The 15882-nt window shown below is 46.3% G+C and overlaps 1 long non-coding RNA gene across 1 annotated transcript; it reads right to left on the bottom strand.

Annotated features, from left to right (window-relative positions):
• Positions 1-8219: 8219 nt before the first annotated feature.
• On the bottom strand, positions 8220-14348 carry LOC308593561. Its single transcript, XR_014011006.1, has 2 exons — positions 13991-14348; positions 8220-8664 (listed from the first exon to the last, which is right to left on the bottom strand). It is a non-coding gene; the product is annotated as an uncharacterized lncRNA (long non-coding RNA).
• Between the last annotated feature and the right edge of the window lie 1534 nt (positions 14349-15882).

Genomic DNA, 15882 nt, shown 5'->3' with positions numbered 1-15882 from the left:
GCACCAGCAGCATATCTCTCTTTTCTTGTATCCAAAAATGCAAGAGGGCTTTTACACTTTCCAGAAGCTTGGCTCTGCCCTCGCTAGTCTTGGAAAGATCCTTCAAAAAAGTCCCATATGACCAGAGAATTTGTGCCTGTCCATTGGGGGATATAGGAAGCCCTGAACACATATTTTTTAAATGTCCCTTTTACGATGAGGCATGTAGAGAAACCATTGACCCCCTGCTGGTGAAACTTGCTGACTTCCCAGTAAAGCAAAAAAATTTGATCATCTCCTGCTAGGCAAAGATAACAAGATGACCCGGGTGGTCGCCAGATTCTGTGCACAGATCTGTAGGCAGAGACCACCCCCCAATTCAATCTAGTTTGTTAAGAAAATTCCCAAACTCAGATCCACAGGCAACTCTGGGTCATTTCTCTATGGTAATCTATCTTAAAGTTTTGTGTTTATATGCCTACGACATTTTTAAACTTAAAATCCATTGTTGGATATTGTTTTAAATGTTTGTTTTGCTTCTGGGATTGTAGTTCTATTTGTGTTTCATAAACTGGTCTCTGACCATAATAAATTTCATGTTCATGTTTCAAATAGAACCTCCATGGTCGGAGGCAGTATATCATTCAGGTTACAGACGCCAGAGGAAGGCCATCACCCACCTGTGTGCTCTGCTTGTGAGCCTTCTCATTGGCAATTTGCTGAGCGCTGGTGAAAACTGAATTCTGGATTAGATGGATCCCGCAAGACCGTTTTTCTCCCCTTATCGTTGACTCTCAGAAATACATAGCAAGGATGGCTGTGCAGAGCTTCTGAGGACCGCCAGCACCAACTGTGCTGCCTGGCTGGTCCCTGCGCTGCCAAGACTGCTGCCGCCACCGCTGCCATCAGGGTGCCCAATGTGACAACTGGGGAGGTGGGCCACACATTCCAGTCTGGATGCCACAGCACAGTGTCCAGACTGGAAAGCATTCTGCTCACACAAGGCCTGAGCCTCCTGGTAGACACAACAAACATTGGTAACTTTAAAATCACAGACCACACCCCAGTAGAAGCTATCCTGAAAATAGGAGAGGACGCACAAACTATTTTAGCATGGTCCTTCAGCCCCATCCTAACCACAAACCAACTAGCTAAAGAGAGTCTCTTGAAAACTCTCCAAAACAATTTCAGGATAATGATGTGGGCGACATAACAACCCCCCTCCTCTGGGACACAATGAAAGTGGTCACCAGAGGAGCCTGCATAAAGGAGAGGGCATCTATTAAAAAACAAACCTCAAAAATTGGTCAATTAGAACAAGACATTATGAGCCTCTCATCACACGTCAAACAAACAGGAGCCCAAAAACTCCTTAAACTCATAGCTCAAAAAAGAAGGGAAAGTGACTCTCTAGAAATCAATAAAACAATATGATTAACATCCTATATTCTAAATAACGCTTTTACAAATAAGGAGGGAAGAACTCCCAACTATTAGCAAACAGATGCAGGGGGGGGGGAATCACTCAAAACAAGAAGACACTGTGTCACTAAAAAAGTAACAAAACATCCTCCATCAAAGAAATAACCTCAGAATTTGCTGAATTTCATGCCAATCCATACACCTCCCACAACCCACCTGAACAGGAAATCAGAAGATTCCTAACCAGGCTGACCATGTCAACCTTAACTGCCCTCTCACCCCAGAGGAAATGGAGATGGTACTCAAAAACCTGGAACCATGCAAAGCCCCAGGCCTGCATGGCTATACAGCAGAATTCTACAAAAAAATCAAAGAAACTCTGATGCCTTACATGACCTGCCTATTTAATGATATCCCCCAAACCTGGACCTCTTCCAAAATAGTCTCTATCCCAAAACCACTCAAAGATAGTGTTATGTACTGAGTTGAATAGGATCCAAACTGCAGCAGTCTGATTGGTCCTAGAACAATAGGATCCAAACTGCAGCAGTCTGATTGGTCCTAGAACAATAGGATTCAGAATGCAGCAGTCTGATTGGTCCAAGAACAATGCAGCAGTATGATTGGTTGGCAGGAACCACCCAATCATGCTCCAGATATAAGTGAATCCACAACCTGATTGGCTTACAGTAGAATTCAAGAATTAACCAATCATGTGCAGCCCATTGTGTAAATAATGTATATAAAGCAGATACCTTGAGGGGACTTTCATTCATTCCTCCTCACCACTATGAGCTGAATAAAGAACATGAAATCACTTTGCGACCCTGAGTATATTTCACTGGCGACGAGGATGGGATCCCGCTGAGCTGACTGCCACACACAGCACCGCAGCACTGCCACCTGCCACACCGCTGCCTCGCACCGTGTATCCAGGCTTCAGCTCCGGGACACAATGAACCCAGAATGGCAACCAACAGCAGCTTCTTGCCGTTCAACCCAGCATCTGGAGACTGGGAAGCGTATGCCTCCCGTTTCACCTTCCTCCTAGAAGCCAAAGGGGTCACCGATGAAGAAGACGCCAAGAAGAGGGCGATATTCTTCAGCATCTGCGGAGAGGAGACATTTGAAATCGCCCGGGCTCTCCTTGCACCTGAAGACGTCGCTACTGTTCCATACAAAACAATAATCGAACAGCTGAAGGGGCACTTTTCGCCGCAGCCCTCAGTGGTGGCTCGTCAAAATGCCTTCTACGCAAAGCGGCAAGTCCCTGGGGAAACCATAACTGGGTTTGTGACCTCTCTCCGCCAAGCTGCCCGGTTCTGCAACTTCTCAGAGCTGGAGAACATGCTTCGTGACCGCCTCGTCGGTGGCCTGAAGGATGAGAAGCTGCAACGACGCCTCTACGCCAAGAAGGACCTAACGTTCCAGGTCGCTCTGGAGGAGGCCCTGGCAACGGAAGCTGCCAAGAGGTCGACGCAAGAGGCACGGCTGAGCCTGCCACCCCAACCGAGGGTCCACCATGAAGACCTCACCGACGACTCAGGATCTGACAGGGAGGAGGTGCACCGAGTACAGCAGCGCACTCAAGCAGCCCACATACCACAGCTGCCTCGACGAGAAGGAGGGAACTGCGCAAGCTGCGGGGAAAGTCACGAGAGGAGGACCTGCCGTTTCCGCAACGCAGAGTGCAGGCAGTGCAGAAAATCGGGACACATCGCCCGGGTGTGTCGAGCTTGGCCCACCCGATGCCAGGCATCAGATAACCAATCCAAGAGCCCCAGGTCCCGGGGCCCAACGCACCAAGGCAACTCTACAGAGCTCACGGACTTCCAGGTATACCAGTTGCCCCACCCCAACGTAGAGAAAATTTATGTAGAGGTACAGATAGAGGGGGCCCCATGCCGCATGGAGCTTGACACGGGCTCAACTCTATCCATAATCTCGGCAAGGACCTTAAGGAAACTGTCCTACTGGGGGTCCCAAACTCAGGCCGGCCCCATTCACCCTCCGGGACTTCCAGAAACGTAAGGTCCCCACAATGGGGGTGGGGACCTTCAGGGTGCAATACCGAGGGCGGACGCGGCAACTGGACTTGCTCGTGGTCAAGGGCCCCTACATTAGCTTACTGGGATTGGCATGGTTTGGACCACTGGGGCTAGCCATCACCGGGGTGAACCACACTACCTTACAAGTGGACGTGGACGCCATCTGCAAGGAATTTCCAGGGGTTTTCGACGGAAAATTGGGACAGTATACGGGGCCCCCCATTGCTCTACAGCTTGACCCCGCAGTACGACCGGTCAGGCTCAAGGCCCGCCGGGTCCCGTTCGCCCTGAAACCCCGTATAGATGAGGAATTGGACCGGCTCGTGGAGCAAGGAGTGCTGGAGCCGGTGCCTAATGCCCCCTGGGAAACCCCAATCGTCACACCCGTCAAGCCTAATGGTTCGGTCCGCATCTGCGCAGACTACAAATGTACCATAAACAAGGCCCTCACGGCCCATGCATACCCAGTGCCAGTGGTCAGCCATGTCCTTGCCACCCTGGCTGGGTTGAAAATTTTTGGCAAGCTGGACTTGGCCCAAGCATATCAACAGCTGCCAGTAGATGAGGCCACAGCAGAGGCACAGACGATTGTGACGCACAGAGGAGCGTTCAGGGTAAAGCGGCTGCAATTCGGTGTCAGTGTGGCACCAGGCATATTCCAGAATCTAATGGACTCGCTCCTTAAAGGGATTCCGGGCGTCACCCCCTTCTTCGATGATGTGTTGATTGCCGGGCCCACACCAGAGGAGTTTGAGGACCGCCTCCGCACCGTTCTGCACCGTTTCCAGACGGCGGGTCTCAAGGTGAAGCGGGAAAAATGTCTACTAGGAGTGCCTCAGGTGGACTTTCTGGGATTTATGGTGGATGCAGAAGGGGTCCACCCGACTGGGGACAAGGTACGGGCCATTTGTGATGCCCCAGCACCCAAGAGCAATACTGAACTTCAGGCCTTCTTGGGACTATTGAACTTTTACCATTCCTTCCTTCCCCACAAGGCGGCGGTAGCAGAGCCCCTACACAGACTCCTGGACAAGCGGGCCCCTTGGGTGTGGGGCCAGCGCCAGGAGGCTGCATTCCAGGCAGTCAAGGACTTGCTTGTCTCAAACTCGGTCTTGGCACACTTCGACTAGAGGCTGCCGGTGGTGCTAGCATGCGACGCCTCACCCTATGGCATTGGCGCTGTCCTAGGACACCAACTCCCGGATGGAAGAGGGGTGCTGGTGGCATACTTTTCCCAGACACTCAACGCAACCGAGCGGAACTACTCGCAAATAGACAAGGAGGGTCTGGCAATCGTGAAGGGAGTAAAAAAATTCCATGATTTCTTGTATGGGTGGCCCTTCACCGTGGTGACTGACCACAAGCCGTTGCTTGGCTAGTTTGCCCCCGAAAAGCAGACCCCCCAAGTGCTGTCTCCTCGCGTCCTCAGGTGGTCAATTTTCCTTGCCAGCTACCAGTATGCACTGATTCACCGCCCGGGGAAGGCAATGGGCCATGCGGACGCCCTCAGCAGGCTACCACTACCGGAAACAGGCCCCGACCCAGCACCTGCACAAGAGGTTATGAGCCTGGAACTGCTTCCTGATTGCCCCATTCAGGCACAAGAAGTGGCACACCATTCCAAGAAAGATAGGGTCATCTCCCGGGTCCTGGACTGGGTGTGGAGGGGATGGCCCAGCAGCAGCCCTGGGCCAGAATTCGCTGGCTACACAACCCGCAAACATGAACTGTCGGCCCACAAGGGGTGCCTGTTATGGGGAAGCAGGGTCGTTGTTCCCCAGCCCCTCCACAAAAGGGTCCTCACAGCCCTACACGAGACACACCCAGGGGTAGTAAGAATGAAGGCCCTTGCCAGGAGTTATGTGTGGTGGCCAGGGATCGACGGAGAGATAGAAGCCTGGGTCAAACACTGCCAGGCCTGCCAAGAATCCCGCCCAGATGCCCCAAGGGCCCCAGTCCAGTCCTGGGAGTCCACCCGAGCACCATGGTCACGCCTGCATGTGGACTTTGCTGGCCCCTTTCAGGGGAAAACATTCTTCATAGTGGTGGACTCCTACACGAAATGGCTGGAAGTCGCACTGGTACCGTCCACTTCTACATCCGCAGCCATCCGGGTACTACGCAGGCTGTTTGCAACCCACGGGCTCCCTGACACTCTCGTCTCAGACAACGGGACTGCATTTACGTCAGGAGAATTCCAAACCTTCACAGCGCAGAACGCCATCTGCCACATCCGTTCGGCGCCATTCCACCCTGCCACCAATGGCCAAGCAGAACACATGGTGCGGACCACCAAGGACACCCTTCGCCGCATGACGCAAGGGGGTTGGGAGTACCGCCTTGCCACATTCCTCCTAGCACAGCACCCCCAGCTCAACGACTGGCCGGAGCCCCGCTGAACTACTAATGGGTCGGCGCCTTGCAATCAGATTGGACCGCCTTCACCCCGATAGAGCTCAGGATGAGGTAGTGGTGGGGGAAGGCAGGAACCCCTGGACCTTCGAGGCCCAGGACCCAGTGTACGCAAAGAATTTTGGGGCAGGCCCAGCATGGGTACCCGCCACAGTCACCAGGGTCACTGGCCCCGTGTCGTACGAGGTGCTAACGGATGGGGAGCAATGCTGGCGTCGCCACTGCGACCAGATACGGCGACGATTCCCGGGAGAAAACCAGGATGAGGAAAGGTCAGAGGAGTCCCAAGGGAACAGAGGGGCAGTGAGGCCCATAGAGCAGGAGGGGCCAGCAGGAGAGGCAGAATCAGTAAATACAGAGAGGACCCGCGAGGCCGAAAGGACACCGGAACCAGAACCACGACTGAGTGAGCTGGTTGCGCCAGACCAAACGGCCCCATCACAGCCAGCATCCTTGGAACACGAGCCAGAACCTGAACCCCGGACCAGGGAACACCCCAGGCCGCAACGCACACGTAGGCCGCCAGCATACCTCGAGGACTATGAATGCGACCTCCCGGGCAGGACTGGAACTTAGAGGGGAGGGGTGTTATGTACTGAGTTGAATAGGATCCAAACCGCAGCAGTCTGATTGGTCCTAGAACAATAGGATCCAAATTGCAGCAGTCTGGTCCTAGAACAATAGGATTCAGAATGCAGCAGTCTGATTGGTCCAAGAACAATGCAGCAGTATGATTGGTTGGCAGGAACCACCCAATCATGCTCCAGATATAAGTGAATCCACAACCTGATTGGCTTTCAGTAGAATTCCAGAATTAACCAATCATGTGCAGCCCATTGTGTAAATAATGTATATAAAGCAGATACCTTGAGGGGACTTTCATTCATTCCTCCTCACCCCTATGAGCTGAATAAAGAGCATGAAATCACTTTGCGACTCTGAGTATATTTCAGATAGCCTCAAAACAGAATCACACTGCCCAATCTCATTGATAAACTAAGACTATAAGATAGTCACATCAATCCTAACCGCCTAAAAATCTTCCTATACAAACTAATCACGCCGGATCAGGCCGGCTTTGTCCCTGGTCACAGCATAACAAACCCCATTAGGAAACTACTGAATCTGACAGAACACAGCAAAACAACCAAATTCCTACTGACGATCATGTCCCTAGACATCCTTAAAGCCTTTGATTGCTTAGAATGGAAATAGAGAGAAAGGTTGTTTTCTGCTGCTCCAGAGAAGCGGACACGGAACAATGGATCCAAACTACAAGAAAGAAGATTCCACCTAAACATTAGGAAGAACTTCCTGACAGTAAGAGCTGTTCCACAGTGGAATTTGCTGCCAAGGAGTGTGGTGGAGTCTCCTACTTTGGAGGTCTTTAAGCAGAGGCTTGACAACCATATGTCAGGAGTGCTCTGATGGGGTTTCCTGCCTGGCAGGGGGTTGGACTCGATGGCCCTTGTGGTCTCTTCCAACTCTATGATTCTATGATTCTATTCTATGATCTATTAACTAATATGAAATTTGGCCCCAACTTCCTACAAACCCTCAAACAAATTTACTCCCAAGCCTCCGCAAAATGCAGAATTAACAATATGGGCTCCAATACCATAGCAATCCAAAGAGGCACAAAACAAGGATGCCCACTGTCTTCCTTCCTATTCATCTTGGCCCTGGAACTCCTAGCAATCTGACTCCAATCAAACCCAGATATCAAGGGTGTGGAAGTGAAAGGTAAAACCTACAAACTAAGGGCTCTTCGCAGATGACCAGATGGTCACGACACCAGACCCCATAAACACACCAACCACCTTAACTAAAGAACACATTTGTAAACTTTGCTAAATCTGAGGTTTCTGGTGATTCCCTCACTGTGAGACATGAGGTTACAGGGAACCAGGCAGAGGGCCTTATGACATGGGGACAAATAGAAGAGGACGCCTTCACCTCATTATCGCTCCCCTTTATCACATACACATCCCAGCAAGGCAACGACAAAAATCTACCGACAGTATACGAATCAATCTGATTTACCTGACCCAACAAGCTCTTCCCCCCGAAAAATGCAAACAAACCCCACTGTGTCCAACCACAGACAGCCAACCACACCCTGCCCCCCCAATACCTCTCACTACCAAGGTAATGTAATAAACAAATAGAAAGAGAACCCACCCAGTTGACCCTGACACAAAACCCCACACGGACACGATCCAAAGCCTCACCACCCCACCCCTCCTCCCACCCCTTCTTCCCCAACCTTATCCTGTACTCAACACTAATGTCTCACAACAAATGTAACTGATTTGTAAGAAAGACTGTACAACGTGAAAAAAGAGACAAGGCATGTACTTTTGTAAACCAAGAAAATCTTTAATACAAATGTTTTTTTAAAAAAAATACATAGCAAGGATACACGAAGAGCCATTCTTAGTTGATGTTCTCCACTGCTCCAGTTTCAGAATTCCTTTCTGCTGGTGCTCCACCAATTGCTGAGTCTTCCCATACACACGTGTCTTATTTGGAATTAGGAGTACGCAGGCAGGATTTTAGCCCAGAGGTAAAGTGAGGGATCTTCCAGTTAATACACAGCAGAGAACAAAATCAATCAAATAAGCAATAAAAATGATATATTGGTTGTGTTTGGGTAATCCTATAATATCTTATTAAGATGGGTTTAAGGAGATAATTTCATTCCACCCTTATCCCTTGGCACAGTCTGATACTGAAGGTGAGACTAGCCTCCATATCAGCTGAAGCGATGAGTCACGGGAGCTTCCAGGAATTATTCTTCCACCTAAAGGTACAAATCAGATAAAACTCGGTGATCCACTGGTCACACCTGAGATAGAGATCTTGTGTGTCTGTCTGCACACTTCTTTCCCCTGCCCCAGGCCCAAGCCTTGGGGTCCACCCACTGGCTCCTCCTTTGCATGTCTGTATGTATGTATACATGGGGTATCAGTTGCTGTGACTATTCAGAAATCTGTGCTTGTAAACACAGACAGTGTTCTTCTTACTCTCCTTCCTCTCACTTTCCCCTTGCCACAATCTTTGTATTTGCATTTTACGCATACTCAGGAATCCGAGATAAATCACTTTTCTTATGTTGTCAGTGGGAAGAAAATATTTTGGTCAGATTTGGCTTTTAGGGATCTCGCCCTTCTTCTTTTAGAAGACCAGCTTTTCCTTTCCATGTCACTGACTAAAATGTGGCACAATCCACCCCCCCCCCTCCTAGGTACCTGTGCTGTAGAAGCTGTGTGTTCAGCAAGGGGTGGACTGTGATTAGTAGGAGGAATGAGAAGGATACACAAAATGTATTGTTTTTTGACGTCAGCAGAAAGAACACACATTTTAAATGCTTCAGGGACCGCCATCAAGGATTTCCAACAAATGTGTGTTGGAAGCATTTGTACGAACCTGGCAAGTTAATTTCCTTGCCGTCATTGCCAAGCCCTGGTGTTGGGCGTCTTGGTGTTGGAATAACTACATCAAGCATCTGATCCTCACGATTGCTTCCTGCCATCACATGGGAAACACCCAGACAGAAGTTTGTTTGTTTTCTTTATTAAATTTCTATACTGCTTTCCATCCATTGATCCCGAGGAAATTCATAGCATAAAAATGCAATCTATAAAATGCTGTTCGCAACTAAACATCACATTCTCAACATAAATAAGGGAGAAAGCCATTAGAATTTGGACAGTCAAAAGTTACATGAGAATTGCACAAATTTGGAACAGGTGGTAGAGATTTCAGGATTTTCTTGGTCACGTTTTCTGCTGTTTTGCACTACCAGGATTGGCCCTAGTTTTTTGGACTCTCAAAAGGTGACTATGAGCCCTTGATAAGTGGGTGCTGCTGTCCTCCAGGACACCAAAGCATGGAGGGCAATCCCTACTGGGCATCTTTAGTTAGAGCGTGGTGCTGTTAACACCAAGGCTGCAGGTTCCATCCCCACAAGGATCAGCTGCAGGGGCTTGGACTAGATGACCATCAGGGTTCCTTCCAGTGCTACAATTCCCTGATTCTTAGGACTAAACTACACATTATATGCAAATGTGCATGTTGAAACACAGGTTGAGAGAATCAGTTTTGCAGGAAAGCGGGCGCTTAACCCTTTCCCTACTCACCACTTTCCCACTGTACTCCTCCCCAATCCTTCACATAGGGTTCCAGATACATATTTATCCCTCCAAGCATGCATCTGGAATAATATATAGCTAGAGGCTGTGTTTCTTCTTTTCCAATTCCCAACAATAAGTTCAAGCAGGATGGTTATTATTCTGGAATGTTTCTGGCTTTTCTTAGAAAGGTTGGCACCTTGGGGAGGGAGGAACAAAACCCAACCCACAACAAAAATTTCCAAAGCAAAAGCCAATAGTGATGCAAGATGTAAATTTGCTAATATAGATGGAGATGAATCACTGGTGAATGCTCATTTGAAGTTTAAACAACAAAGAATCTGGTGATGCAGAGCCAAATTTCTCATTCAGTTGGAATAATTAGTGTTTTACCCCTCCATATTTCACAATGTGCAATTGTGAATTATGACTGCTGAGATAGCTCAGCTGGCAGAGGATGAGCCCCATGTTGGGTGAAAGATTCCTGCATTCCAGGGGCTGGGTTCTACAATTCTGTGGACAATATTAATCCTATTATACTGAAGAGCTCAGTAGGATGTGTCATTTTAGAGGGTGAAGCCAATCATTTTAAAAAAAAACACCTCTAATTCAGGGGAATCATAGAATCATAGAGTTGGAAGAGACCACAAGGGCCATCGAGTCCAACCCCCTGCCAAGCAGGAAACACCATCAGAGCACTCCTGACATATGGTTGTCAAGCCTCTGCTTAAAGACCTCCAAAGAAGGAGACTCCACCACACTCCTTGGCAGCAAATTCCACTGTCGAACAGCTCTTACTGTCAGGAAGTTCTTCCTAATGTTTAGGTGGAATCTTCTTTCTTGTAGTTTGGATCCATTGCTCCGTGTCCGCTTCTCTGGAGCAGCAGAAAACAACCTTTCTCCCTCCTCTATGTGACATCCTTTTATATATTTGAACATGGCTATCATATCACCCCTTAACCTCCTCTTCTCCAGGCTAAACATGCCCAGCTCCCTTAGCCGTTCCTCATAAGGCATCGTTTCCAGGCCTTTGACCATTTTGGTTGCCCTCCTCTGGACACGTTCCAGTTTGTCAGTGTCCTTCTTGAACTGTGGTGCCCAGAACTGGACACAGTACTCCAGGTGAGGTCTGACCAGAGCAGAATACAGTGGCACTATTACTTCCCTTGATCTAGATGCTATACTCCTATTGATGCAGCCCAGAATTGCATTGGCTTTTTTAGCTGCCGCGTCACACTGTTGGCTCATGTCAAGTTTGTGGTCAACCAAGACTCCTAGATCCTTTTCACATGTACTGCTCTCAAGCCAGGTGTCACCCAATAATCAGTAGCATCAAAAACAACTAAAATGCAAATGCTGATAAGATGGGATGGGCTGAACCTGGGAAGCAGCGTGGAGATCAGGTGAACGTGAATCAGGAGGGAGATCCACAGTGTGGCCACCAATGCCACGGGCCTTTCTCAAGGCTAACTGCTGATAGGCCCTTATACTGTGCCAACTTCCCTTGAGATGCTGCTAGGAGTGTGATGGGCAACCCGTGGCCCTCCAGATGTTGCTGAACTACAATTCCTATCATCCCTGACCATTTGGGGATGAGTCTAGCAACATCTGGATAGCCCCCCACCAGTGCAAGAATCTTCCAGGAGATTCGAGATAGATTCGAGATAAACTAGAGAATAGAGTCTAGAGTAGATTAGAGTCTAGATGAGGAATATATAGAAGGGGAGAATTCCTTTGCTGAGCAGAAGGAACACACACACACAGACACACACACACACACACACACACACACACACACACACAGTCAGGGACTCCAGGAAACAGATTCTGGAATTTCCTCAACACAAACTACGATATCCAGGTTACACTGTGGACCACAATGCTGGAATTGAAAAAGGTTGCACACCCTAAATCCTTGAGCGTACCATAAATAAGAATGTTATCAGGAACCAAAGTAAAGAACTGTACCCTCTGAGAGATCTAGGGGGTCCTGCTATGGTCCCTCCAGATGTTAACAGACTTGCAAAGAGGGAGATAGACTAAAACTGCAGAGTTTTGAAAAATTAAAAAATAGAGTGCGAGATTGACTCCATTATTATCAAATAATGGAGGCATATAACTTGGACAAAAAATTAGGCTTTCAGGTGGAAAAATCAAAATTGGAAACAGAATTGTTAGATCCTAAAGTCAAGAATTTGTCAAGAATGTATAACTTGCTGTTGAAATGGAACACTCAGGATGAAACGGTGAAATCCACTATGATTAAATGGGCACAAGATGCTGGACATAATATTATGATGGCTGACTGGGAACAGTTATGGACCACTGGTATGAAGTTTACGGCATGTCATGCCTTAAAAGAGAATTTAATGAAAATGATTTACAGGTGGTACATAACACCAGTCAAGCTTGCAAAAATTTACCATTTGCCCGATAATAAATGTTGGAAATGTAATGAAACTGAAGGTACATTCTTTCACCTTTGGTGGACGTGCCCAAGGATTAAGGCATTCTGGGAGATGATCTATAATGAAATGAAAAAGGTATTTAAATATACCTTTCTGAAGAAACCAGAGGCCTTTCTCCTGGGCATGGTCGGCCAATTGGTGCCAAAGAAGGATAGAACTTTTTTCATGTATGCCACAACAGCAGCAAGAATACTTATTGCAAAGCACTGGAAGACACAAGATCTACCCACCAGGGAAGAATGGCAGGTGAAGCTGATGGACTACATGGAACTGGCGGAAATGACTGGCAGAATCCGAGACCAGGGAGAAGAGTCGGTGGAAGAAGATTGGAAAAAATTTAAAGTATATTTACAAAAATATAGCAAAATTAATGAATGTTAGAAGGATGCTGGAATGAAGTTACATGGTTTTAGCAGAAATGTTATAAAGAATTAAGTAAAAATGGATTGTTAATGGGCCAAAGTGTAAAATATAAGGTCAGATTGGGTTAAGGTAAATTATAGAACAAAAATTGAGTAAGATGGAAAGGATTTGCTGAAATAGCTAAATTGAATTAGAATACAAAAAAGGGAGGTGTGAGGAGGTCGATGAAATAAGTAAATGAAAGACAATGATATGGAAATACTGGATGTGTTTTTAAATGTTTTTGTTTTTAAATGTTTTTGTTTTTTGTTTTTTATTATTGTTGTGCTGTATTCTTTTTTTATTCTGCTTTTTATTTTATTTTTTGATGTATTGTAACTTTTTATTGTTCTTTTTTTCTCTTTCTTTTTTTGTAATTGTTAAACTTTTAATAAATATCATTTAAAAAAAACAGATGTTAACAGACTTGCAGCTCCTATCAAGCAACATAGTCCATGGCCAGAGGTGGTGGGAACTGTAGTCTGGCAAGTGGCAACATCTGCAGAGCCGCAGATTCTTCATTGCACTGCATTTCAGAAATGGAAGGGGTAGTTCACAGAATAAAATCAAAATATAAAACCACAAAATGCATAATCAAAATAGAAACAGCAACCCAATAATGCCCCCCCAAAAAACCCTCCACATTTTATTTTATTTTTTTCCTAATAATATTTATTAAGGTTTAATCAACAAATTTTAAACAAGTTTTAAACATAAAATACATACAGCAGTAAAGAGGGGGGGAAATGCAGATCAAAACATATTCAGTAAAAAGACAAAAAAGAAAAAAAAATCATAGCAAACACCAATAAGCACACCCAGAAAAAGAAAGAAAAAAGAAAAACTGTATCTCCATATATTATATTTTGTTCACTAGTTTCTTGACCTCCTCACACCTCCCTTTTTGTATTCCAATTCAAATATTTAGTTCAGCAAATCCTTACCCTCTGTCATTTAACCTTACTCAACATCTTAAACTATAGTCAAAATATAATTTCCATCATTATCAATCCAAATTTACATATTCTTATTGATCTTATTACTAACACCACTTATTTTCAGTCCAACATCCCAAAACCCTCCACATTTTAAAAGGGCATAGGACTTTGCCTTCCGGTCTCCATACCTGTGGGCCACCACTTGGAGTGCCAACTGTAGGCTATATCATGGAGGGGACAACCTTCACCTGTGCCTGGAGCACTGAAACATGTCCATCATTGGCTCAGTTGTTGTGAATAATAATCATAGGGATAATAACACCCTGTGTTTTCCCCCAGAACTCACACAAAAAAAGAAAGAAGAAGATATAACCCAGAAACCTAAAAACATAGAAAGGTAATAGTTAAAGGTAATTAAACAGTAATAGAATTAAAATGATAAGAAGATACAAAGCAAGTTTATGAAAAGGACATCCTGAATGACATGATTCTAAATCAGCATGTCCCACTTCCTAGAAAAGTTCATAAGTACATCTTTTAATTTTTTATTTAAGCATCTGATTTAAGCTATAGAATAGAATAGAATCATAGAGTTGGCTATAATGGGGAGTGTTTTCATATTCTGTTTTGCCAAAGTACAATATTGGCAGTTATACACAAATAAGGTAATGGTACCCCTTTAAGACATTAAGAGTCATAACATTTCCTTAATACTTTCTTGATTTCACAATAGGGCCAACAGAGAGGAAAAACAGCAAGAAAACGTTTTCCTATACACAGTAGGAAACAGGATGTAGCTGCTGGGCCATTAGAAACTTTATTGTGCTAAACACACCTTAAGCAGCTGAATGGCAATGATCCAAGCCACATGAAGTCAGTTTAATGGATTCTGATAAACAAGTTAAGCATGTGTTTAATTATCTGCAGTAGAAATCAAGTGGCCTTTGAAGTGCTTAATTTTGCCCAGTGCATATAACAGTGCTGACAAAAACATTGACCATGTAGATTTAATGGTAAAACATAAATCCCATTATACTAATGCTCACTTGGCTTTATGAATATTTCAGTAAATAAATTACTGATAGAAATATTATTTATAGAAATGGCTTTCCATGGGAAGACCTGGGAGGGCAGCTGTCCAGGCACCAAAACTGCTATTACTGAATAGGGCCCCAGTGTCAAATGCAATTATTGACAAAAACATAAAAATACCTGTGGCTGCAAATATTTTTTTGCAGGAGCACTGTGAGGATGTTCACGATTAGTTTCCCCCACTCAGATGTTTATGTATATCCTCTCCATTTGGACCTTATAGATCACATGCCTAGTACTCATTGGTGAAATTAAAGAGTGGTATTACCATCTATATGGGACACGGGTGGCGCTGTGGGTAAAACCTCAGTGCCTAGGACAGGGGTCTGCAACCCGCGGCTCCGGAGCCGCATGTGGCTCTTTTACACCTTTGCCACGGCTCCGCATTGTGCGCCCCGACACTCCCCACTGTGGCGGGCGCTGTACTGGCTGTGACGTCACATGGGGGTGGTGCATGCGTTAGTCACGCACCGTCCCGGCGTCACCTTCCTACCCGCCCGCCTGCCCGCTACATTGTAAGGGGCATGTATGCTGGCCACTGCATTGAAAGGGGGCATGTATGCTGGTCATTGTTTTGAAGGGGAGTGAAGAACACACACACACAAAAAGGTAACTTGTTAATTTAACGTTAATTTCTATGAGGAGGAGTAATTCTGAGGGGTCAAACAAAGAAATAATAAAAAAGTGACAAAAAAGTTATTTTTATAATGACAAGTTTTGCAGCTCCCAGTTTTTTTTCCCTTCGGAAACGGGTCCAAGTGGCTCTTTTTGTCTTAAAGGTTGCAGACCCCTGGCCTAGGACTTGCCGATTGCATGGTCGGCGGTTCGAATCCCCGCGGCGGGGTGAGCTCCCGTCATTCGGTCCCAGCTCCTGCCCACCTAGCAGTTCGAAAGCATGTCAAAGTGCAAGTAGATAAATAGGGACCACTTTATAGCGGGAAGGTAAACGGCGTTTCCGTGTGCGGCGCTGGTGCTGGCTCGCGAGCTG

This window comes from Podarcis bocagei (genome assembly GCF_964188305.1).
Source record: "Podarcis bocagei genome assembly, chromosome: 8".
NCBI lineage: Eukaryota > Metazoa > Chordata > Lepidosauria > Squamata > Lacertidae > Podarcis > Podarcis bocagei.
This window is presented reverse-complemented; position numbering and strand designations above follow the sequence as displayed.